Source organism: Ammospiza nelsoni, chromosome 3, assembly GCF_027579445.1.
Source record: "Ammospiza nelsoni isolate bAmmNel1 chromosome 3, bAmmNel1.pri, whole genome shotgun sequence".
Lineage (NCBI taxonomy): Eukaryota > Metazoa > Chordata > Aves > Passeriformes > Passerellidae > Ammospiza > Ammospiza nelsoni.
Window position 1 is genome coordinate 55,734,538 of NC_080635.1, and position 26,725 is coordinate 55,761,262.

Here is a 26,725-nt window from a genome sequence, read left to right on the forward strand (position 1 = left end):
TTGTGAAATAAACAGGTTTGTGAAAGCTTTTTTTCTTGAAGAAAAATAAAATAACTCTGTAACAATAGAGCACATAGCAGTTGTGTGCCTGTCATAATTGTGTGTGTGCCTAAACGAGGGCAGTGCCTTTCTCTTAGATCATGATCTTATTTTTCAGGATTGGACACATAATAAAAAAGTATGTCCATTGGTAGATAATTATGAAATCTGGACTGGTTTGTTTGTTTTGTGGTTGGGTTGTTGTTTGTTTTTTTTTGATTGGTTGGTTTTGGGTTGACTTTTTTTTTTTTGATCATTGAGCAAAAAACCTGTAATCGTCTTTAGGAGCAGAGGAAATATAATTTCTTTTGTTGGCTCAAGTTCAACAAGAGAGTGCCACAGGACAAGATGGATGAGGACAGCAGTAAGGAGATATAGGTGTTTATTTCTAGGTCACTAACTTGAGTCTGATCCAAGTCAATACCACCTGAAATTTCTTGCAAATTGGTAGCTGTTTAGTTAAACGTGAAATGGCTTGGCATTGCCTCTACTACACTTAATTTCTTGATCTTGTTTAGTTTTTGAAGCTGGAATCGCACACATTGCAAAAAAAAAAAGCAACTGCTGGTGTAAGTTTTCGGCAGTTGAGTGGATGGCAATGTTTTATCACAGAAGCAATTTTCCTCAGCAAGAGCTATCTGCAAGACTGAGCCTGCAGCCAGGCCATCCCTGCACAGATTGGGATTTTTTAATTGCCTGGGTAAACAACTCCTAACCACAGGGTGAGATACCATTTGATGTGAGGGTTTTTTGGGAAATGGGAAGATAAGATCCTTAGCAGCTGCAAGTGTCTTCTCCATGTTGGTGCTGTCTGGACCACCATTCCATGTGAAACCTCTAGAGACACAAAACCCTGACACAAAGCTCTGTCCCTGTTTTCATATCACAAAGCCTAGCTTTTCTCAGAGTCTTCCTTCCAAAGTGTTTTCAAGACTTCAAGGTATCCATATGTTCTTTCTCTGGGCGGGGTTTCCCTGAAGCCCTATTTGCATTCATCAAAGCGTTACCAAGTTGGTTGTGTTTGGAATGACATTTCCCTTCAGTGGAAAGTTTCTGACCAGCTGTTCTCCCAACAACCTCTGTTTCTAAAGTTGCCTAAGTGAAACTCCAACCTCTCTGAAACCAAGGAACTCAAATGATGGATGAATACAAAATAGTGGAACTAACATGGGGGATGCTGATCTTCTTGGCTCATGCACTAGTCCTTGACATATCACATCCTCTAGCCATCATCTGATAACTGCCTATTTTTGCTGGCTGTTTCAATTGTGAGCTCTTTCAGGCATAGATGTCTTGCTGCATTTTTCACACTCAGCACTTTTTAAAATTGCCCTTGTTACTTCCATGGAATTCTTGTGACTCAAGGGAAAGAAGATTTTGCTCTAACTTTGTCCTCTGACTCTGGCAGCACTCTGTGCCTTTCATCCTACCACATCTGATTTACTCAGCCTTAGGTGGATTAGATTACAACAGAGGTAAGAGAATAGCTATAAAAATTAATAATATATAATATTCTCCTGATCTGACATTGAAGAACATTTTCTTTAAGGTCTTATTCAGGTAGAATTTAGATTTGTTGAGGTCCCCAAATTACTGTTTATTTTCCAGAGTAGTTGTAATTTGCTCACATCTATGTGATGGAGTTCTTTCTGTGTACCAAAATTTAAAAAATTAAATTAAAAATCTCAGGAGATTATCAGTTTAGAAATTTTCAGCTCTGGTAGTGCACAAAATGGTTCTGGTCTCCTCTATAGCATATCTAAAGATCCAGAAGTGACATCTTTTACCTCACTGACATCTTTTAGAGCAGCCCAGCCATGATGATTTTATTAGGTTTGCATGTATTTACCAAGTGTTTGTCCTTTCACAGGGCAGGCTATTCAAGCAAACTCTAGTTTTGTGCTCATTTCTCAGTTCACAGGTAATGTGTAGTACTGAATTGCAAATGATTTTTCAAAGGGAATCTAGGGTGAATTAAATGTTTTTGGTGGAGGGGTTACAGGGATAAAGGGCTATTAAAGGTGATTTTATGCATGCACTGAGAAAAAACAACTTTTGTTCTCCATTTTCTTTTAATTTCTTCAAGACCAGAAAAGCTCAAAATCATTTTACTTAGTACAGACACAGAAGAAATCTTAATTATAAGAGAAGACTGTAATAAATCAAAAACCTCTGCATTAAAAAAGTGGTTTATAATTTGAAAAAATGTGTGGGAACTTTCAAAACTCCAAAGGGTAGCCCTGTGTGCATTAGGGTCACAGATGCAAGGGGAACTGCCTGTGATGGGGCACGTAGTCTTGTGCCATACAGTTTATCTTCCCCAAGATAGTTTCAGATTTCTGGATAGCATAGTTGAAGTTTTAAGAAAGTGATGGCCAATCCCAGATGCCTGAGGTCTGACAGAGAGTATTTCAATGCTACTGCAGCACAGCATACGGAGAAATTTGCAATACCCCACAAGTTCCTTCATTAGCAGAGGTGAGATGCTGGGTTGCCTGATCAACTTTGTTCAAATGAAAGGAGAAAGGAGGGTGAGAGAGCCCTAGCTGGGGTGAAGACCTTGTGGCATTATTCAAGGTCTTGGCACCACTCAGCCTCAAACATGGTCTGCTCCAAACTCTGTAGGCTAAGCTTTATATAAAGATGTTGAATCTGATTAAATATCTGATATTCACCTGTCATTTCTAATCTGGAGTGACTTACATAATTTTGTTAAAAAGTAGAACAATAAGAATCACACTGCTGGGAAAAAACAGTAAAAAGTCAGAAGAGGGCAAACTGAGGGTTCACTTTTTTTTTCCTTGAAAATATGAACTGCAAATTTTTCCAAATTTGCATATGTTCCTTAAGCCAATACCAGAATATTGTCTTGTAGAATGCTTGACTAATTAATATAACATTGGACATAAACATAGGACAAAAATCTATAACTTGTTCTCTTCCACCCTCTGTAGGTAATGCAGTATAATTTTTTTAATTTAGTATAAACTTCAACCTGTATCTATGGTCAAACACTTATTGGAAGCATCAAACTTTGGCCTTCTTATTGATAAACACTTTAGTTAATAGTTTTAATGAAGTGGAGGACTTCACAGTGTAGCTGTGACCAGAGTACTTCTGAGTAATTTCAGTGAAATACAAGTCAAGTCAGAAGAATAGATACATTAAACAAGAATGTCGCGTCTTCGTCCTCATTTTCTCATTACCCACTGGCTGTAATTTACTGCAATATCATATTTTATTGTCTTCCCGAACAAGATATGCATATTTTTGAAGAACAAGGGGAATTTATGTTTTGAAGAGGTGTGTTGTTGAAGTCAAAGACAAATGCTTCTGATTATTAGGCCTCGGATCTTCCCACTTAATGAATAAACCATAAAAACAAGATGAGAAAGAATAACTCAATCTGCTTAAAATTGGATCCTTGTAAACAAAAGAAAAAATATGGCATAGTGCAATAGGCATTGTTCCTCCTTGAATATGAGTTTTGCATTTATCAAACTAGCAATAACATAACAGGGCATAAGGAAGATGCATTCCTTACATTATTAATGGGTGTAGTATAGGTAATGAATACTTTCCTGCAAAATAAATGCAGTGATTATTTTAATGAGTTGTTGAACATTTTTAATTGCATGAATCTACTGTGTGTCTTTTCTGTTGTGGTAGTTTGGCTGTTGTGAAGCATTCACCTTCAGAAGAAAGACTGTAGGAAAGCTTCAACCAGACAACCCATTATATTTTCTGGAGAAATTATTACTCATTTCACACCTAAATCATGAAGAAAATATTCATCCTGATGAATATTGGAGGCTGCTGGTGGGATATGTGCAGGCTCAAGCTGGTGAGGGAACACCCCAACGAGTAAAGTAGTGAGAGGGGCAAAAGGCTTTTTATTGGGAGTGAAAAGAAAAAGCACATTATTTTAGATGAAAATGTTCAGTCCAGGCTGCAGCTGGGCAAGGCTTTCTCTCGCCAGGGAGTACAGCTTGGCCTGCGGGTCCCATGAGCTATGCCAACCTGCTGGGCCCTCTGGGGCCGTCCCACTGGTCAGCCAGCAGCTTGGCTTTGTCTGTTGAATTTTCACTTTTCTTTTTTTAAAGTTTGAGTAAGCACTGTCCAAACATTAACCAAAACTCCCGGCTGCCTGCTGAACTTGGTATTTCTCATTGGTTATTCTGTCTCTGGTTCTCAGCATGACAGCTCAGTCTGACTTCTAGACACAACATGCTAACTAATATTTCAGAAGTTGTCCTGTACCTATTTCAGAATACTTTTCATTCATTTAGAGATCATCATTGTTTACTTATTTTGTCTTGTAAAACTAGAAAATACTTTGAACTTTCCAGTTTATTATTTTATCTTTCTCAACAAGAAGCAGGAAAGAAACTTTTATATTGACTTTTACATATTGATCTTTTCCTGTTGCTTATCTGCTGCTGACCATTAGTTTAAGAAAATTAATATAATTTTGCTTGTATGGAACGGTTTTTCAGGTTCTTCCAATATTTACAGAAAATAAGTTTCCTATTACTTTTAAACAGGAGGGAATATCCATCTTCTCTAGCCATAAAAAATGAAAACTTGTGAGAATAAATATTCCTGGAGAAGTGTATGGCAGGTGAAAAGAGTTTCTGGTTTTCCCTGTTGTGTTTTATGTACCAGCACTCCAGCTTGCTTAAATCATTTTTATGTATATTCAGACGTGTTAGTGCTCTACATTGTCTATGCATCTGAAAATGCAAGCACTGTCTGATGGGCCCAAAGGGAAAGTAAGGGCATTTCTCCACTGACTTTTAAGCTGGGATTTAAGTCTCAGGGATGATGAAAGAGCTTTGCTGACTTTTACACAGAATGCAATGCTCGCTACCAAAACTTTTGATCAACAGGTAAGCTGAAAAGGCTCTCTGCTATGGAGCTGGGAGACAGGACATTAACAAGCTTGGTGAGCACTGGTTAAGGTCTTAACAATGGGCACAGGGAACTATGTCATGGCTATTGGTTGGTGATGTTGGTTGTTTACATGTTTTCACAAATTCAGCACTGAAACAAAAAGTGCCTGCCCAAAGGGCTCCCAGAGAAAGGACAGATTACATTAAATACAACTTGTCGTTGAAGGAAACGGAGATGACCAGACAGGTTTTAAAGAGAGACTTGAATTACCCTTTAGGAAAACTCAGTTGGCAGATACTAGTGAATGAAGTAGATGCGCAAAAAAGTGTGAATTCTGGCACAAAGACTGAGATTTTCACTGAAACGTACAACCCAAAAAGTACTTCTGTGTTGCCTACAAATGAGATAGAGAAAATTTGCTGAGCCCAAATTTTAAACTTTTCTTTTTATAAGTCAGTACTGTACAAGGTGCATCAGCAAACGGTGGATAATCCTTGATTTTCACATGTACTGCAAAATGCATGGAAAGCATGGTCATGGTACTGTCTTTAAAAGAGTTTGCACAAATTTAATGTTAATAATTTATTACTCTTATTTACCCAGCTGATTACAAGAGTGAAAGAAATATGAAGAAAAGTTCTCTAAATCCATATAATTTTGTTTTTAAGATTTTATAAGATTATATAAAGAATCAAGTTAACTGGTGATTGAATTAAATAGAATGGCTTGTTTGTAGTCCCTATTTTCTTCCACTGTGAAAGTCTGTGAATTTTAATAGGCCTATATTTTTTTTCTTTGATTAAAGACATGTATTAGGGTGAGTAAATAATTTTTGTGTCATTTCCATTACTCATGAAAAATTGCTGTAGGAATACTTAAGGTCAGAATTATGGTTTTAAGAAATTATTTATTTTCTTGATTGTATGTTCATATGTCTAATAGTTTTGCAAGTTGAATTTTACATCTTAATTTCTGTAGCTGAATTTATTGGCTGAACAATTTATAGAGGCATTATGTTGGTTACTAATTAGAAAATACCTGGAAGCACTCTTCTACAGCTTGGCCATTTGGGACTCCTTTTATTTCTTCCAAAAATATTGATCATGGACTGAAGGAGACATGAAAAGGCAGATGCTGAGCTCTTCTCCTTAGGGTCACTGACAGGATCAGTGAGAATGGTTCAACATAGTTCCAAGTGAGGTTTAGAGTGGGCATTAGGAAGCATTTCTTTACCAAGAGGGTGGCCAGGTGCTGGAACATGCTTCCTGTGGAGGTGGTCGATGCCCCAATCCTGTTGGTGTTAAGAGGTGTTTGAACAATGCCCTTTATAATGTGTTATAGGTTATGGTCAGTGCTGAAGATGTTGAAAAGTCTATTCTATTCTAATAAAGGCAAACAGAAAGGTGAAATGGCTGGCATGCGGTGAAAAGATCCCACCTTTGGTTTAAGCTTAACAGCAGGAAAGGCTTTGCTTTCATGTCCATCTGAGTACTTTGATCAAAATTTTAAAAACTGAGTCTTCAGACCGATGTACTCAGTCTTATGTAGAGAATTTTATCTGTCCATATTAATCTATATGTACAGATATCGTACCTAGATTCACAAATTCTATAAAAGAATACAAAAATAGTTTTGGCTGCTCATACAGAGAGTTATCTGATTTGCACTAAAATCACAATCACTATTCTATATAGAAAGGTTTCTTACCCTTCTCAGGTGACATTAGAAAAGTTACAGGTTCTCAATAACATCCATAATTTTTGGTGGGAGGATTTTTGGTTTGTTTTGGGGGTGTTATTTTTTTTTGTTTGGGTTTGTTGTTTTGGTTTGGTTTGGTTTTTTTTGTGTGGGGGTGGGTTTTTTTTGGTTGTTGTTGTTGTTTTTTGGTTGTTTTTTTTTTTTGACATTGAATTTTTTCATTTTCTTTGTGAAAATGCTTCCAGGGGGAAAAAAAAGGCAAATAAAAACCCCAACATTTTTTTCTTACAATGTCAGCATGTATTGATCCTTCCTGAAAACCATCCCAGGTAGCATTGTGTCATATATTATCTCTTATTGCTTTCTTGTTCCATCCTTATCTTCAGTCTGTCCTAGTAGAACTGTGTGATGGTGGTCACAGGGATCTTATGTTGAAGGAAGGGATGAGAATGTTGACTCCATGTTCAGAAGGCTTGATTTATTATTTTATGATAAAGATTACATTAAAACTATACTAAAAAGAATAGAAGAAAAAGTTTCATCTCAGAAGGCTAACTAAGCTAAGAATAGAAAGGGAAAAGAATGCTAACAAAGGCAGCTGCCTCAGACTCTCTGTCTGAGCCAGCTCTGCTGTGATTGGCCATTAATTACAAACAAGCAGATGAGGCCAATCACAGATGCACCTGTTGCATTCCACAGCAGCAGATAACCATTGTTTACATTTTGTTCCTGAAGCCTCTCAGCTTCTCAGGAAGAAAAAATCCCAAGAAAAGGATTTTCACAAAAAGATGTCTGTGACAGAATTGTACCAAATGGTCACTATTTTACCATGTAATAGAGCAAATAATTACATGTTTTCTTGCAGAATTTACTGTGTAAGTTAATTACAACTACAGCCTGCCCTGGGGCTGGATGAATCAATGTAATAAGATTTATCCACTGGTGTTTTATTCAGACATCTTTCTTAGTTTGTCAACAGTTGTAAATCTGAGAATATCTCTTTAACAGTAGGTTATGTGGACTGTTTTCACCCTTACTCAATGAATATGGCATAAAGTAGGCCTGGGTTACAAGCTGGAATTCTCTATCGTCCAGAAAGTCCAGCTAAAAGGAAGAGATTTTACAAATAAATGTTTGGTGATTGCTGGCAAGAGTTCATTAAAGCTCTCAGTAAGGCTTCAACATTGCCTCCACTCCTGTAATCACATCTTTGCCATTTTGCATTTTATCTTCTCTGGGAGATGCACTCAGGAGAAACACTGCTAACTCTATTTTAAAGCCAGCACAGTATTTCTCACTGTAAGAAGCACCATCTGGTCATTGTATCAGAGCTGCAGGGGGAGAGAAGGAGATGGTCTCAGAGGTTCAGCTGTGTTTGGAGCTTGCTTTGCTGTGGGGCAGCTGAGGAGGCTGAGTGCCCCAGTGTCTTCAGATCTGCTCTTTGCAAGGGACTGAAATGCAGAGATCCTGGAGTGCAGGGTAACTCTGTACAGCGCGCTGCCATGCTGTGGGGAAGCTGCTGTCCATCCCAAACCCACAGTGGTGTGCAGCTGGTGGGGCCAGGAGTGTGCTGCCTCCTGGCAGGGCTGGCTGGCTGAGGGGATGCGCTGCTCTGCTCCTTCTTCCAGAGCTGCCTTGGCTTGGGCTGCCTGCAGCGTTCCTGCCCTTCATTAAAGCTTCATGTGAAGGTTACAGCTGGACAAAGTTTGAAGTGGAGTAGCAATGGTCTGGCTTGAGTTTTGCAAAGTTTTTTAATATTGCACAACTTGTCTGAGTTCAGAGAGATTGTATATGTACTTAAACTTCCAGGTGTTATATTTTATTTAGCTATTTTTTTGCAAGTCAGTAAAAGCTGAAAGAGAAATGGTTACTCACCATCAGCGAGGGCATGTTTACATATTTTTGTTCCTAGATAAAAATAAATGAAGCTTTGCTAATGAAAGCCAAATAAGCTCTTATAGTAAAATTAAGTAAAATTAAGACATTGGAAAACATATCATTCTGGAAATTTACACTATGACAGCAGAAAACTGATGGTAAACTAGAATTGTCCAAATCCTCTAACAGCTGTTAAACATTCTGTCATGCACAATTCACTTTCCTGAAGTGTTTAAGTAATTTGTTTTAGGTGCTCACAAGACAAGCTAGTTGTACATGTCTACAGCCAGTATGAAAAGGAAAACCTTTAATGGAAAGGTAATTCATCATGTAAAGGTAATCCATCATATAACTATAACAAGATTTATATTATTTATATTCATAATTGATGGTTTTCTAGCTAACTGTCTTGCTAAGACGGTCTGATGGCATGACCTAATCACATTTTGAAATAGTTTTTGAATAATTTCAGATTCAATTTTTAGCTGTAAGATTTTCTTCTTAGGAAAGGTTCAAAGAATCATAACATTTATTAAAATGAAAACTACTTGTGTGAAACATGGTGGAAAAGACTAGAATCTCAGTCCTAAAACACAGAACTAGAGAGGTTATGAAAGAGGACAAGAAGCAAAATTCAAAATTTCAGTCAGTTTGCAGACGTGATCACTTGCAAAGGACCACTAGATTAATGAGCTTTGTTTCTCAAAGCTGTTATCATAAACCTAATGTGAAGGGAATATTTCTCAGAAAAACAGAACAGGCATGAAACTCCCATGTTTGCTTGGGGTTTTTTAGTTGTGCTGTTTATTTTGAAACCAGGAAGCAAGTCAAGGCTGGGTAAAATTATCAGATCCAGGTGCAATGAGGCTGGAGGTGATATTAACTGAACGGAAAATCACAGTGGAAGACAATTTGCCTTAGAGGTCCTCAATTGCCTGAGTCATGGGTGGGCTGAATTCTCATGAAAATTAATGGAAATTTCCAATCCAAACCTCAGAACTGTCATTTTTTAAAGTATCTCAATATGTGCTTCTGCAGACTTTTTCTAGCCAGTGAAGGACTACCTTTTCTACCTGCTGGTAGCTGATGGTGGGCTGAGTTTGGTTATGACTTCCCTGCAGGTCAATTGTGTTTTAAAAGTGAGGCATAGGTTCTACATTCAACCCAGCAGGGTGCATTTTCAGCAAGCCAAGTGCTACCATTCAAGCATACAGAAAAGCAACGAGTCACTTTTGCCATGTGGTGCCATTTGGCAGGAGTTAAAATACAGCTTCTGAGAATGTCAACAGCTGCTTAGAGATTATTTGCTATTTTGCAGAACTATGATTGTATGAAATGACACAAACCCTAATTCTCAAAGAGATGTACTCTCTACCAGCTGGGTAGCAGTTTCTAAAGTGTCCATGACCCAGTGGCTTTGAGCAGGGCTTTTTTCTCTTAAATCATCCATGTGTTTTTGAAAATACAGTTATGTGGTGCCCACATATAACTTCAGGAGTTTAAATTAGCTCCCTGTTTTTTAAACATCTGCCTTCACTCCTGTAACCTTGGCTGAGACTACTTTTTTCTTTTAGCTTCAAAGTGTAGACCTGTAGGTCTGGTAGGTTCTTCCCCTAGATACCCTCCCAGATTCCCAGGGATAATTGTGCATTTGTTTGTGCTCAGCAGTTTCTGTCAAATAGCTTGAGATGATGGCATGCTTTTTCAGGGTCTATTTAAATGCTTTAATGTCAATTAGTATCTGCTGTCCCAGCTTTAATAAGTACATTCTCAATGGCTCTTCTAGTCATTTAAAAAGCCAGGGGCCACACCACCTGAGAGCCTGCTATGCAGAAGGAGGATAGGAATAGAGGATGGGAAGGAACTCTGGGTCAGTAGCTCAAGTCACCTGCCAGCACCTCTTGAAATCCCCCTAGAAAATTTTCAATCTCTATCTTAGAGCCTGGATAGATTTTCTTGTTCTTATTCATTCTATTACAAAGCTCTTACAAAATGTTTTGTTTGAAAAGTTATCCTTTTAATTGCCAGTTGAAAATTATTTGTGGTCAGTTGTTCAGCTGCCAGTACCGTAAATACACATTTGCAGTGGTATTGATTGCTATTTTAAACATTTTTTTTCCTGTCTGGTTTGTACCTGGACATGTTTACAGAGTAAATAAATGATTCTGTTTTATGAGACTGGGCAAGATTCTTCTCCAGTAATTCTATAGCTTATTCCTAGGCTTATTGATTGATTATATGCTTGTTCTTGGGATGCATAAGCAATGGTTTTAAGCACATAGGAATGTGGAGGGTTTAGGACCCAAGCTGCCTGGACAGCTGTGGTGCTGCCCAACAGTTGGGCTCTCATGGGAAGAAGGGAATCAGTCACTGCTTTTCTAAAGAGAGAAAGAGACCAGTTTTTTAATTAAAAAATAAGTCAATGTATAAAATAATGGCTTTGAATACTGATTTCTCATAGATGTTGGGGTATAGACAGCTAAATGGACAAGGGATCACAGGGGTGAATTCCAGGCACATTCATTCCTCCATTCATCATTTTGTAATGATTAAGAAAACCTCCCACTGCTTAGCTGGCTGGAATTCAGAATCACGTCCATCTCCCTATCTTTCAATGAACAGACAGTTTAAGCATTTATTGCAGCCTTGTGAATTTGATTTATGGAGTTAGTAATGAAATTTTGTCATTGTCTCAGATATCAAAATGCACGAATTCCTGTTTGGAAATCCCCTCCTTGTGTGGGGCCTGTGCTAGGTTATTTAGCCCTTTGGTGAAGGCTACTTTAACATGCTTCTTATTGTCTGTGTGTTAGCATTTGAAGAATCTTTTTGTGTTACTTCTTTTCTTTCTTTTTACTGATTTTGCCTTTCTCATCTACATGGCATAATTGATGAAGAGCAGCATTTATTATTTTGAAAGATTTCTGTTACTCTCTCATTTCCCAGAATATTCCCTCAGGGGACAATCTGTTTATTTCAGTCTGTAGCCCTGTTTACAGACTGAAAGTGGAAAATGATAAATTAATTTGAAGAGTGGCAAGGAGTTTAGCTTTTGAATTTCATTATTTAATTGTATGTTTCTGCACAAATTGCTCTGTTCAGTGAGAAAATTCTCTCTCTAAACTTGTGATAATGATGTTTGGGAAAAAAGGGGAGTTGTGAGACTAATGACTATCTAAGAATTGGCTGAGAAATTGCAAATGCAAAGGACTATACAAAATTACCAGAAGTTACTTCTGTGGGATAATTATGGCTAAAACTTGTTTTGTTACAGATTTTTTTCATATACTTGCTGTCATTTTTTTTTTCCTCAATGTTCTAGGCCTTACTTATGATGAAATTTGAGCATGTTTGGAAAATTTTTACCTATTTAGAAAAATTCAGACCAATTTCTACCATAGAAAGCACTATGGAAGTCTTCTACAATGCTGCCCCTACTGGACCATGGATTGTTTGTAACCATGTTTGTAACTCCATGGTTAAACAAATGTTAGTTAAACCATAAAGCAGTTTATAATGTCATTTTCAGTATTGGGGATGGAAATTATATTAGCATTAAAAGGCTTGTGTGGAAAACACATACTAGAGTGCAGGAAAAGGCTTGGAAGGGTCTCTTATTAGAATTACAGGCTTCATGCATTTGTATGACAAAACATAATCACTCAGGGGTTACATCATTGCAGTTCAGTGCAGAATTCATCTGACTGCTTTGAGTCTAAGTGCAAATTTATGAACCTTCAAAAGGCATTGCAGTGAAGGACAGGCTAATTAAATGGCAATGAGACAATAGTATGGGAAGATGAGAAACCTTGATTGCTGTTTGTCACTGGTTATAACACTTAATTGTCTATATGTTGTTTAAAAGTAATAAAAATAATGAACCATTACCATAATGATGAATCTCATTGAGGCAGTGCTACCAATGGAAAGTGACAATCTTTGTACCGACAAACTTCATCAAAACCTGAAAGAGACCATAACAGGAGAACCAATGTGCAAGCAGAAAAATTTTAGTTTACTTCCGCTAGGACCACAAATTTTCTGTGTGTGGAGATTCAGCAGCTGCTGCTCAACAGCACTTTGTAAAGTCAAAGCTGTTCATTTCCTATGACAGTCTGAAAGATCATCATGGACTACCCATGTTTGAGCTGAGAGAGCTCACTGGAACCCAGAGAAAATTCACAGAATCTAAACTAAATAAGAATGTCTTGATTTAGCTCTACCACTTCAGAGAGCTTAATTCACAGGCATGACTATTCTCTGCAGGGAAATCAGAAGGCTTTTACTAATTTCTCTGCTTCTTTTCACCGAGACAGGTAGAAGCATCCCTGGGTGCAATCCCTCTTTACAGCACATGAACATAATGATGCTGCTTCCAGATGGGTGCCAGCATTGCTTCATGGCACTGTGTTGTGCTGTGGTGGGTCTACTGGCTCAGTCTGTTTCCTGTTCTGTATTCTACATTGGTGCATGTCTTTGTGACATATTATGTTAAATTCTTTTATTTTCCTGCCATCTTCAAGCAGCAGTAAAAGGAAGAGGGAAACAACAAAATGTTGCATAGTTTTAGTCCACGTGAAACCTACAAATTAAATATTTCCTAGAAAAGTAGGAATTAGATATAAGGTGGGCTCTGTGTAGAGTCCAGAGCCCTAAATTTAACCCTAACCCTAATCTCTATTGTCCAGCTTTGTCAGTTAATTTTAATTATTCTTCCTCCTTTGAGATACTGACATGGTACAGTGCAGGCTCTAGTAGAAAGCTCTATGGTATAGAGGAGTAGAAGACAGTATGTGCAGAATTAAAATCCTGGAGATCACCTTTAACTTGGCTAAGAAATTTTAAATGCCATCATGTTGTGGTGTTGTTCCTAGCTCTCTGCCTGCTTCCCAAGCCAAAGATCAGTTTTTAATCTGTTCCCCTTGGTATTAAGGGTCACTTTATGTGTTAAAGAGTTATGTGATCTGACCTTATCAAACTGCCTGGTCTTTTAATCAAAATAGTATTCAGCTCCCCATGTTTAGCATTTCCACTTTATTAATCTTTTCTGCTGCCTCTGGTGCCTGGTATGCTCTTTGTTATGCATCTGAGGGCACAGAATATTTGACATGAATGCAGTAGCACTCTGGTGGAGATCAGGAATTTTAAACACTGCCTCTTAGTATGACTTAATTTCATGCTGCTTTCGCACCTTACTGTCAAATCTGCTTAATACCTGTACTTTAATTTTGCTCATATTTTTCTCCTAAATATGTTTTTGCCAAATGTACTCTTGCCATTAAATTGGTAACGCATGGTTTAATCATTACTTCTAAAAAGCAGTAAGAACGATTTGCTTCTGAAAGGGGTTTATTATTTCCACTTTGGATACATTAACATATATAGGTCATTAATAGAAATTTCAAGGGACCAGGGATTATAAAATTTATGGAATATCACATGGACTTTTTAAAATTAATATTATTGTTTTATCCTGCTCACTGTGTACTTGAGGCTCACAGGAGCATTAGAATAGTCAAAGTGGTCCAGATCAAGGATTTCCTACCTTCATATGCCATGTCAGTGGCCCACAGCACATTCTCAGGGAGGAGTAAAAGAGCAGGACAAATATCTTGCTAAGTTTCCCAGACATAAACTTCCACTTTCAAGATGCCTGCAATTTAAAGGTTTATTTTTGGGGCCCTGGGCAACCTGATCTACTAGGTGGCATTGCTGCTTATGGGAGGGGAATTGGAAATTGATGATCTCTAAGGTACCTTCTCATCCAAACTATTCTATAACTCCATTGTTTTGTTTTGTTTTGTTTTGGTATTTTTTAGCCATTTATTTGTCTCTACATTTTTCTGTGATACCCTTGTAACTTTTAAACCATGGACTTTTGACATCTGTACAGTTTATGGCAATCTGTTGCATGATTGAATGCCCCACAGTGTGAAAAAGTCTCTTTTCTTTTGATTACGTTCAACTGTTTCCTGATCATTGAAATTGGCCCCTTGTTGGAGCCCAGGAATTTCCTCTGGCTGCCCTGGAAAGCCCCTGCCCAGGGAGCTCAGAGAGCTTGGCACAGAGCTCAAGAGCCCTGTGCCTTTGATTTAGCTGTTGGAAAAAAGAATTGCCAACCTTTATATGAAGAATTACAAGTCAAGATAGTTTAAGTAGAATGATAGTGAATTTGTCACAGGATGAAAAAGAGATTTTTTGGGGTTTTTAGAATGGGGGTTCAGGGGGCAAGATGGAGGAATCTGGGCATGTCCAGCCTTTCTCCTTCTTCTTCTTCTTCTTGGCCTCCATCTTCTGCTGTGATGTTGGCAGTTTTAGATTGGTTTGGAGTAGAAGCTCACTGTCTAACATAGGTGATAGGTTTTGGAAACTAATTGTAAATATTGTACATGAAGTTTTTAGTATAAAAAGATAATACTGCCCCAGGGGCAGGCAGAGTGCCTCTGACTGTCTTGCTGAGCAGACCTTGGCAGGTCAGGAGAAAGAATTTTATAGATAAAGTACAATAAACAATTTTGAGACCGAGAAATGAAGAGCTCTGACTCCTTCTTCAATTGCCAGGCTGGGAAAAGAGACTTTCCAACTTATCTCAGGGTCACTCTGACCAGCTAGAGATCCCGAGAGCCCCTAATTTCTCTTTTGATGGTGAAGAGTCATTTTATATCTACTCTCTCCAAGCTGTGATTTCATGAGCTCCTGTCACATATTTCATTCCCTTCTGTTTTCAGGAACTCAAGACTTCTGTGAGTTCGTTGTCTTTAATGGAAAAAACCCTAATAATTTACTCTGGAAGGATGCAGAGGAGCAGCAGACTCGGATGGAGTATGTACTCTGCAATATCATAGAAGTCAAATTAGTTCAAACAATGAGCTACATTCTGTTGTTTTCTGTTATATATTTATTCTCCTATTTATCCAGAGGTTTTGCTGCCCTCTGTATCTATGGTGGGCTGTGAGAAATAGCACAGTGGACATCACCTTTGCAATCTCTCTGTCAATGAATACTATTTCATTTATCAGGGTCATGGTGTCATTAGATAATTCTAATCGACAGTCATCTGTACTTTCTGAGATGTCTTCTTTTGAAGACTGCAGAAATTTCTAAATATGGTGAATGTTTGCATAAGATTTATCTGTGGGATTGAGTTTAGATAGAAAAATATCACTTAAATAGCAGTATTGACTGTGTGCATCTGCCTTTGAAAATCAAATGAATGCGTGCTTTGGTGGTACAGGGACATCCACCAGAAAATGCATTTTTGAACTCTGAGTTTATCTGATTTGGGCTAAAATCAACCTGATTAGAAGTGATAAGAATTTACTTTAAATGGGCTTAATTTGCTGCTTTTCCTAGAAAAAAAAAAGGCATTTTATTTTGATTGTAGCAATTTTGATACCAGTTTTGCTTGTGATAACCTCACCAAGGTTGGGATAACACAAAACCCAGCCAACCTACATCCATCCAGATCACTACATCACAGGTAAACTGTAGTTACACCACCTCCTGATGAAAAATGGAAGGGAAACATGCTAATTTATTCCTAGATTCCTACATCAGTCTTCTGGCTGAGCAAAACAATAACAATTTAATGGCACACCAAGGTAAAAAATAGCCTTTATAGCCTCAATCTTCCAACAGCTCTGCCACAGATCAAGTGTATTTTTCCCCAGGGAAGAAAGTGCTGGCGAGTTTCTGCAGGGCCACCATGTTTCTTTTAAGTTTCCCTCAAAGATGTAAAGCCTTGCAGCTTTTTTTGGGTTTTTTTGGTTTTTTTTTTTTCTTTTGTAGAGTATTTTTCAGCCTTTCGGTATTCTGCAATTTATGTAATCAATCCTAATTAACCAGCACAGTTTGAATGTCAAATTATGACTATCTGTCCTAAATTATTTATGTGATACCTTGCTGCAGAAGGGGAAACCCATTTGTGAAATGCTGTTGGCTGCAGACATCCTGGATTCAGCTTTTCAGCCAGGTGTTAAATTCACAGAAGAGCCCAGCACCACTACAGGAAACAAAAATAACCCAGACAAAATGTTGTATGCACAGGTAGTGCCTAAGAACAGATGAGAAGTGCTGTTAAATTAATATATTAACTTTCTGTGAGGTAATAATTAGATTTTACTAAAAAAATCACAGACAGTCTATAAAATTCTACACTGGGAAAGAAAAAGGACAAATTTAGTTACCAGCTAAGTATTTGTTCAATTCCTGTCAAACAAACCAATTCAGCCTTTTTAAATTTGACTTTACTACTGAGGTAGAAAAGTTAAATCATAAACTGTTTTGGCTTATTGCAGAGCTGTTTGAAAATAGATTTTTTGAAGTCTGCATACAGAGGGAAAACATTTTAATTATATGTTATTTGTATTCTGAAATTCAAGATATTTCATATTTATTGTAGCAAATGTCACAGTGAAGCAATTATTGAAGCTATAATTGACAATATAGTTCAGAATTATTTACATTAACAGATGTTCATGCATATGCTGTTTATTTTAATAAAGAAAAAAACCCGAGTACAGCAGTTCTAGTGCTTTTATGATGTTGATTTCCAAGGTAGTGAAGTGGTTACATGTACACACAGACAAGTGTACAGATGGTAAATGAGCCATCAGTCCATGCTTCATTTGTTCACAGGTGAGATCAGTGGCATTCCCTTCTGAGCGTGGCTGTTTCCCCGTGCCTTTGAGCAGAGCCTGGGCTGGGAGACTGAGCTGCAGGCGTGTCCCCGTGGGCACCAGCAGAACGCCATCCCTGGCATCCATTCATGTATGCCATTAGAGCCTCTTCCCCTTGAAGCCTTATATCTCTGAGAGTTAAAGATATCTGACTTCTGTGATCGTTTTTCCAATAAATTCAACTCTTTGTTCTGCACCCCAGAGGCTACTACAATTTTGCCTCCAGGATGTTTTTCATTCTCCCTGTTGAAACTAACATTTTTACCACTCTACAATTTTTTGTTTGTTTTTGTTGTTGTTTTTATTTTTGTTATTGTTTAGACATGTGTATATTATATATGGTCAGCAAATTATTTGATCTCAGGCCAATGTCAGCAGTTATGGGATTCACATTAGCAGATAATGTTTTACCTAGCCTTTTCTGTATAAAATTGTAAAGGGATTTTAAATCTAACAACTGTCTCTTGTTGAGGCATGGATTTTTAATGAAAGATAGAAATGATAGACTTGTTCATAAAAACAAATACCCAAATTTTTGACTTGCATAAAATCTAGAGTGTTTTGATTTTCTTATTTTTAATTTTTTTTTTCCTTTGTATTGAACTGTCTTTCACAACTGCTTCAAACCCTGGTTGCTCTTGCAGCAGGAATTTACTAATTTGATTAATTTTCCTTGCATATCTGTGTCCATGCTAGTAGTCTTCATAAACTGTAGAGTGCATCTTCTGAATCCTGAAAGGCTGCAACTGTACTGCTGCCCTAGTGCTGCCTGAACATTGCTGGTTTTCTTCTAATAAACTAACATATGTGTTTAACATTGGCCTTCTGAAGCTTAGCTGGGTGAGCTCCCTAACATGTCTCTCTCCTCCAAATATTTGCAGCTTCCCTGTGTCTTTGTGGGGTTTTTTTGTTTATGTTTTTGGGGTTTTTTGGTGTTGGGGTTTTTTTTCCCAGTTAGATCTAGGATAGCTTTGCAATTGGCCATTTTAGCAGTGAAAATCTGTGGATTTTCCTGGAACTTTAAAGGCATAGGCATGTAAGAAAATCGATCATAGTGGTGTCTGTCATTCTTTAAAAGGGAATAATTGTACTCAGAATGCCTGGTTATACTGCCTTCTCGGGCTGTTATCCACAGGTTTTTAATATCTAGAAAGCAACTTTCCCTGTGTCACTTATAAAGATTAAAATCTCTAGAGATTGTAATATGGGGGCATATTTTACACATATCAACTACTGTAAGAATTTGTATTTTAAAGACACTTCTGTCTAACATGCAATGCAATGTTTTCAGAAACCTGAAGTAATGGTATCCCTTTGCTGTCTGGTTTTCTTTTTTCATTTGTCCAGCCAGCTGTCTCCACAGTAAACTGCATTATGGGTGCTTGGGTTACCTGAGCTGATGTGCCATCCTTAGTTCCCTGCACACAAGCCAGAGAAGGGGGTGACAGGTTCAGGACATCCCTACCAAGTCAGTACAGTGACCAACCTCCCCAAAGGGCCAGCCCTCAGTTTCTCATGAGCTAACATCAAAAGATCCTAGCAGAACTGGTTACTTGCTGTGTTTATCACAATTGCTGACACCTTTCTGCACACTCAACACACTTTTCAGTCCGGGGAGAAGTCTTATATGGAGACGACAGCTCACTGAAGATTTTACCAGTTTTAGTGGGTACAAGTATTAGCTGACTCCAGATATTTATTCTAGCACCACTAGGAATGTGTTTGAAAACAGTGGGAAATAATTGCTTTTTCCACAATTGAGATAGTTTCTGTAGGTGTGGTACCACCTGGATATTACTGTGTGCAGTTTACAGACTATGTGCTACTGCTGATTAATAGGAATTCAATCTCCTGCTTTCAAGTAAATGAAAAATTACCTAATGCTTTCTTTTAATGGCCTCTCCTTACTTGGAAGCTGAACAAGACCCAGGAAGGGATATTTCATATTCTGAGATGAAATACATAATTGTAACAGCTAATAGATATTGTAGATATTGGAAGCCATCAGCATGTAAATACAGCCACTCAAGTGCATTTCCAACTCATTAATTATTATTGGCATCTCATTGGGTGTCAGTGCTGTGTTCATAACATTACTTTTCTATGAGATAAAAAATGCACCATTTTTCTGTATTTCTGAGGCAGGAGAAGCACTAACCAAGTGGCTGAGGCAAGGAAAAGGTTGTCTCTGATTCCCATAACTGCTTCCAATGTTCTGGTGCAGGTGACCTCATGGGCTGGATGGCTCTTTCTTGCCTTCCCCACAGCCCCCTGCCCTGCACATGGCAATTTTTGTCAGAGCTCACCTTCACTGGCACCTCCCTGTCAAAGTGCATGTAACCCCTCAGGTTACATGAGGCATCCTCCATGAGGCAACACAATAATACATTGCTGAAATAAAAGGCAACAGGGAATAAAAAAATGACAAGATTAATCTCCTGATAAAAAAAAAGCATTCACAGCAGTATATCAAAGTGTGGACTCCTACCTATAGCCAGCTCTGTCCTGCCTATTCACTGCTCTGCTTGTATCATGCAAGAGGATTTTTCTTTGCTGAACACAAACATGTCAGGATAACTTCCCTTTCCATCTCTCTCATTGACAGTACCAGCCTTAAACACCGAGATTTTGATAAATGGAGTCTATAAACGTTCATGGAAAGTGAAAATCAGAGAACGAAACAAACATTTTTTAATTTTAGTTTTTAGTGTCTTTATATAGCTCTTCTCTTTATTTAGAAATAGTTCTCTTATACTAGCCAGGAACTAGCTGAAACCATCTGCAATTTATTTCAAATAAATATCAAGTATTAATCATTCAGCAGTCTTCCTTTTGGTCCTGCACCAGCTGGAAGAAGATAAGCTATTTATTTTTACATAATTCTATTTATATTACACTTGCAGTTTTGAATTTTCTACATAATAATCCCTCCAGTTTTGAAACAATGTTGCAGGTCCACATGCTGTGCATATGGTCTCTTGCAAACAAGTGAGGTTTTAAATTGTAGCTGCTTCTTGAGAACAGGGGAGGAAAATTAAATGAAATGGAAGAGAATGTAATGTTGGAATGTAATGTTTGTATGTTTGAAGTTGTTTGCTAGCTCAGTTTCTCTAGAATCCTTCTGAATATTTTGTAGATCAAAAGAACAGTTACAGTACATAGGTATTATTACTTTTCCCATAGTGATACGCTACCTTTGTCTATGTTTTAAAAAGTGTAAAACAAAAGCATGGGAATATCTTAAAATGGGCAGTACATCTGTAAAGGATGAAAAACATGGGCTGGTCTCATGTTTTCTGTGCCTGAAGAAAAGGTAGGAAAGTTCACAGTTCCCTCTGGAGCCTCACAGACCAGTTGCTCTGTGTGCCACAGAAAGTAGATGTTGTTGCTATTATGGCTGTAATAATATCGTAGATGGGAACTTGATGTGAGCCAGGCAGGAATTTTAATAATAAAATTAAAATAATTAAGTCTGCAGACATATTCTCTGTGTTTTACCCCTACAACCTGTCTTTTATCCCTACTCCCCTTTTCCTCACAGTAAATCTCCTGAGCTCTTCTTTCTTCTTACCAGAAATTAAAGTGACTTTCACTGAATTTGTGTTCATCATTAGGAGAGAAAAAATTTCACAGGTGAATTATGGGAAAAGATTTACGAAGCAGAAACAAAAGCAGCTTTGAGCTAGTTTTTTATAAACAGCTTTTTAGCCAAAGCTCATTATCTTTCTCTTCTTCCATCTCTCTGTGCCAAGGGAAAGTTTATATAAAGATAAACTTATGCCTTTTCTGTGTTATTTAGGAGTTTTTGTGTGAGATGAAAAGCCAAGGGTGCTTCATCAAACCTCTGTGTCTCTTGAGTCTTCATAGAAGAGAAGATTTCTAGGTCTTTAGTCTTGCCCCATGTCAGCTGGCCAATCACTCCACTCCAGAGTTTAAAGGGCTTCATCACAGTGATGCAGAAGAGACATAGCTCAATTTGTTGGTGATTTTGTGTACAAGGATGCAGTTTAGGGCAGTCACTACTGTTAATAAATACTTTGTTTGTTCCTACTCCCACTATCATTTATGAATACACAGATAAGTAATAAGCAAGATTAAATCCTGAAATTTCCTTGGCTGACTGCTGAGAAGCTCATTTCTTACTTGCTGCTCAATGCTATAACTTACTACTTAGGATCCTTCAAGCAGGAAGCAATCATTTAAAAGCACTGAGAAAATTTATGATGAGTTAAATATATGGGGTTATTTTTTCACATTCCTCAAAATTCTGCATGTGATCTGACTTGCAGCATCTGTCCTAGACTGTGGTATTTGAATAGTGCAATCAATGAAACCCCAAAATAAATAGTTGGAATAATCAATCCCAGAAATAATAGACTTCAATCTGCAATGTCTGTAGGACTTATTTGCTGACCACAGTCCTTGGACTGACATAATTTTAGGAAGGAAAAGAGCTGCTTTTTTGGTATTTTCAATGTGTTGATTAAATAATAAATCCAAAATACAGCCTGCCAGATTTCTAGACTTGACAATGTTTTAATAATAGTATTGTAACATGAATACGAAATCAGAGGTAGGGTGAATGCTTACCCATATGGCAGGGTGGGACCTGTTTTGGTTAATGAATATTTAGATTTTTTGTGGAAAAAAAAGTTGGCATATAAAACACCTTTCAATATCTTGTGTAAATAGTCAGGAGTCCTGTTCTTTACTGTTTCAGATCCTCTGGGACAAAATCCTTTCAGTTTTTCAGAAAATCAAATGGTGTGTGTCCATGGCAGTGGCAGCCCACATCAGTTTCCTACATTTCTGTCAGCCTGCAGATGACACTCATTATTTTCTGTTCTTTCCCAGTTTGTGGGTTGTCCTTCCTGCCCTGGTTATAATCTGGGATGGCAGGACTTGTCAGCGCTGAAATTAAATAGTGTGGGGAGTTATATTTTCACTGTGGTTCATTTCTAATTATGAGAATAAGAATATTCTCATTATCTCAGTAATCCCTGGAGGAAGCAACATCCTGTTGGCTTCTGCAAGTGTTGCAATGGCACACCCAGGTGAGGGCCCCTTCACACAGGAGCCTGGGAGTGCTGGTGGGTGCTGCACTGGAGCACCAGCAATGGGCCCACTGGCAGAGAAGGGCAGTCCTGTCCTGGGATGCGTTGGGAGAGATGCCACCGGGGTGAGGGAGGTGGCACATCCCCTCTGCTGGGCATTGGTGAGGCCACACCTGGCATGCTGTGTCTGGTTCTGGGCTTCACAGTATGGGGCTTTCATGAGAAACACACGATAAATACAAGAAAGGAAAGAAAAAACCAAACGAAATAAAAGAAAATAATAGTGTGCAAGTTTAATAAAAGCCAGTGGGTGTAGCTACCTAGGGGAACTGCCAGTACACTCTGAGGAAGAAAAACATTGAAACAAAGACCTTTAGAACAAGAAAATTAAAAAATCAGTGACAAGGTGAAATTACTTTTTTCTCAAGGAATTACAGTTCTCCTTAAGCTGCAAAATGCCTCTCGGCTCTTTGATTATTCTTAATATATAAGGTAAAATAGCGAGATTAACCCTGCAATTTCTGTATTAGCTTGTTGTATAGACTTTTGAGCATTAGAAATTAATGATGATCAATCTCTTTTGTTTTGTAATAAGAAGTACACCTTTTTTGGAATGCGTACTTCTTATTAAAAAACAAAACAAAACCCAAGAGATTATAGGTAAAATGACTTTGATATTTGAAAATGCATTTAATTGAGTCCTGACCATGCTGTTTTGATATCAACACTTAGAAACTCTGAAGCCCATGAATATATTAGAGGGGTTTGAAATTTAATATTAATTTGTGGTATTGAATCAAGAATATGAGACATAGTATATGAAAATTTTTATGTGGTTATCAAAGTCAGAACAGCATGATCATTTTGCTTCAGTGTGCTAGAAGCTGGCAAAGTGAATGTTTTCTCTTCCAGCAGGAAAGCATTTGGGTAGGGCATGAATGTAGTGCTCTTCAAACCTAATATTAATATTCTGCATTCTTACACCTCCAAGGGATAATGACAACTTCAGTTATTTGCCTGGATCAAAATCAGATGAATGAGAGTAACTGCAAAGCTTTTAATTTAAAGTTGCCTATTAAGGAATGCATTTTATGTGCTGTTGCTATGAGAGTGTCTGTGAAATTCCCTGGCATACTGCAAGTAAACTTTTTTATCTCTTTTTCAACCATGGTAATTTAAAGCCTGCCATGTCATTTACAAAAGAGAAAATAAAAGGTTGTAGAGGGCAAATTTAGCTAATGATATAATATAAACATTTGTAAAATGAAAAATCATTTTTTCTTCCACAGTTTGTGCACACAATATTCTCTTGAACTTGTACTTTCTCTCATCTCATCTTTCTGCTCCTAATGAGGTTGTATTTTTTCTTTACAAAAATTGGTTTGATATTTATTTCTTCTTTGGCAAAGCATTTAATGCATTAGATATAATGTTGTTTTATTATCTTCCCTTTCTTGCTACTTTCTAGAAATGTGCTTCAAATTCTATAATATGAAATAACTCTTCAATCAGAAAAGCTAATTTTTGAGGATAACTATGATGGCACCTCTCTCTCAGATGAATCCTCACAGTTCTTCAAGATTGGTGGAAAATCCACAAAATAAAAGTTTTAAAATTTAGAGAATCTTCTTAGAAGTATCAGACAAATGGTGGATTTGTTATACAAACACAACAATATTTATTCACTCACTTTTGGAAGTCAGTAGAGATTCGATTTGATTACATAAACCATGGTATGAATAGGACTCATAAATTCCATTAATGCTGTCATCTGTATGAAGGTATCTCTGTAGACATTAAAAGACTATTGTCAGCTGCCCTACAAAAAAGCTTGAGATTCATTCTTCTGGGAGAAAAAAAGTTGTCATACCATGTTAAAGGTGGTAGGCAATCAGTTAAAGGCAGTAACCCTGACTAATGTGAGTCTCATAGTCCATTTTTTACTAACTTGTTTTTTGGAGAGATTTCCAGCTTTCTGCAGGGACAGAAATAATGTTTAAGAGCAAACTTCTGATGCTCAGATGAAGGCATAGATGTTAAAATGAGACTTGGAGCAGCAAATTATTTCATGGGCTAGATCACTGCCTTACCAAGAAACTGCACCATGCTGATCTTCAGATGGTTTTACAGGCAGTAATGGCCAACATTTTAACACTGACTGACCTAAATTAAATTCAAGGCAGAAGTTTATTGCATTGCCTTAAAGTTTATAACAGTTTTCATTCACAGAGAAGATTGATTCATTTTTATGTATATATTATTTAGAAAGCATGACCTTTCAAGCAGAGAGCACTTTTATGTGAAAGCAATGATCTAGGAAATGGGTATTTCCCAGTATTATAATAGTGACTCAGGAAATGTTAGAAAAGGTCATTGATTTCTTTATTCAAAGCATGAAAATTTCAGCCACAGATGAAAGAAAAGTAAAATTTACCATGTTGATACTTCGCAGTGCCTGCATGTATAGTATAGAAAAAAGGTCAAAAGCTTTAAGGTGGAATAAATTTAGACAATGAACTTACAAACAGTTCTTGGATCACTCAACCTCCTGGTTTTGTCAAAAGCATTTAGTGAATTTCCCCCCAAATGAATCAGCATTGATTGTCTTGTTTCTGATAACCACATTCTTGCACTAGTAATTTTGGTCATCAGATGCAATGATGAGGTGGAGTCACTGTCTTTGAGAATGTTAGAGAATGCCTGACCTGTCCCCATAAGATGTGATGCTCATGGAGGTCCAGCACGGTGCTTTCAAAAGAGATTTTCAGCAGCCACATTTGTCTTGGCTTTCATATTGTTGAATGAAAGTCATCATTTTTATTATAATTCTGACCAAAAGCAAATGAAGGAGTACCCAAGTGAAAAGCCACTGACTGTGAAGGAAGGATTGACTGAGGGTTACTGGGACATATCCCCACTATTGGCTGAGGGACAATAACCACCACAACCATTTGCCATTTGGTTAATTTGCTGAAATGCTCCCTGTCTGCTTGTTATTGCTGAGTGAAGGAAAGATAACTATAATTTAAGCAGTATATTTCTATAATAATCTGTTACTGGCTCATTCATATGGAGCCTCTTGGGCTTGCTATTTTTATGAATGCTCCTGACTGGTGTCCTTGTGAGTCTGCCCCTCAAAAAACTCCTAAGCCACAAGAGTAAAATATATCATTGGATATATGGTGTGTCAGATTTTTGTCAGAGACTGTTGATCAAACACTGTCTTTTAAACATCCTTGAGTATCTTTAGAAACTGGTTAGTAGTGTAATTTCTGAATGGAAGCACAATCTTGCTTTTTGATTTTGAGACTGGGCCCTACTTAATTTCTGAAATGTGTGTGTGGCCTTTGTAAGGAGGCAGCCAGCAGGGAATTAGGGTGGGGAAGACAACTCTTCTGAAATAAATCAATACTCCATTAATACCTATACTACAAAATGCAGATGTGCAAGGGCTAGAATGACCAAAGTCAGCACAGCAGCTAGCAGCTAACTCAGTCTTCTTACACTGTTCTCTCTCTCTCCTACCTTTCATTTCCTCTTTTCTTTAGTGTTTTTTTCTTGTATTTCATGCGAGACTGCATTGTTAAAAACAGATGTCCACTCCAGGCCCTTTCCTTAAGTGTATCACTGCTTCTGTTCTTAGTAATCACACGCTTTTTGTGTCTCAAGTCATCTCCTACCCTTAAAAACAGCATACAGAAAATGGGCAAAATGAGATATGCGCAGTGACTGTGGAAATTTCTGAAAATGAAACCGTATTCTCCATGAAAAGGAGCATCCCATTAATAAAACTGCTTTTAAGCATTCCTTGGGTTCCCCTCCAAGATGAAGACAGCAGTGATTTCTTGCTGCAGGATTCAGTATGGTTGGTTAGAGTGCTTCTGAGTCACCATGGACATGCTTCCCTGCACACTTTGTGGCACACAATGTTCCAGTCTTTTCAACTTCACTTTTAATTTCAGAATCTGTGTAATTTTGTTCTTGATGGAGGATTTCCTGGACTAAAAGAGAGAAAGGGGGCTTGAGAGATCAGCTGGCCCCACCACCTGCAGTCCTGTGCCTCATATAAAATAGTAGACAGAGCAGGGTGCAGAAGGAAGAGCTGAGTGCACAGAAAGGCAAACATTTCTTAAAGTTATAAATTTCTCCTACAGTAGGAACCTTCTCTCTCTGAAGACTCCACAGTTCAGCCTCTTAGGACTCCTTCCATTTCCAAAGAGAAAAATGTCATGGTGAAAGAAATTCACAGTAGATTCAGAAGTTCTCTTGAAAGAAGTAAAATGGCAATGACTCACCTGTAGGTGCAATTTTCATGCATCCCCACTCAGGAATTTTTCTGCTTTCATTACTCATAATTAGTCCCAGATCATTCATTTTTGGCTAGATTTCATCCTGCATGCTCTGAATTTCAGAATAGTTGCAACCAACAAAAAGTTGTTCATACTATTTTATGGTGGTTGCTCATGAACCCACCTAATGTGGGGA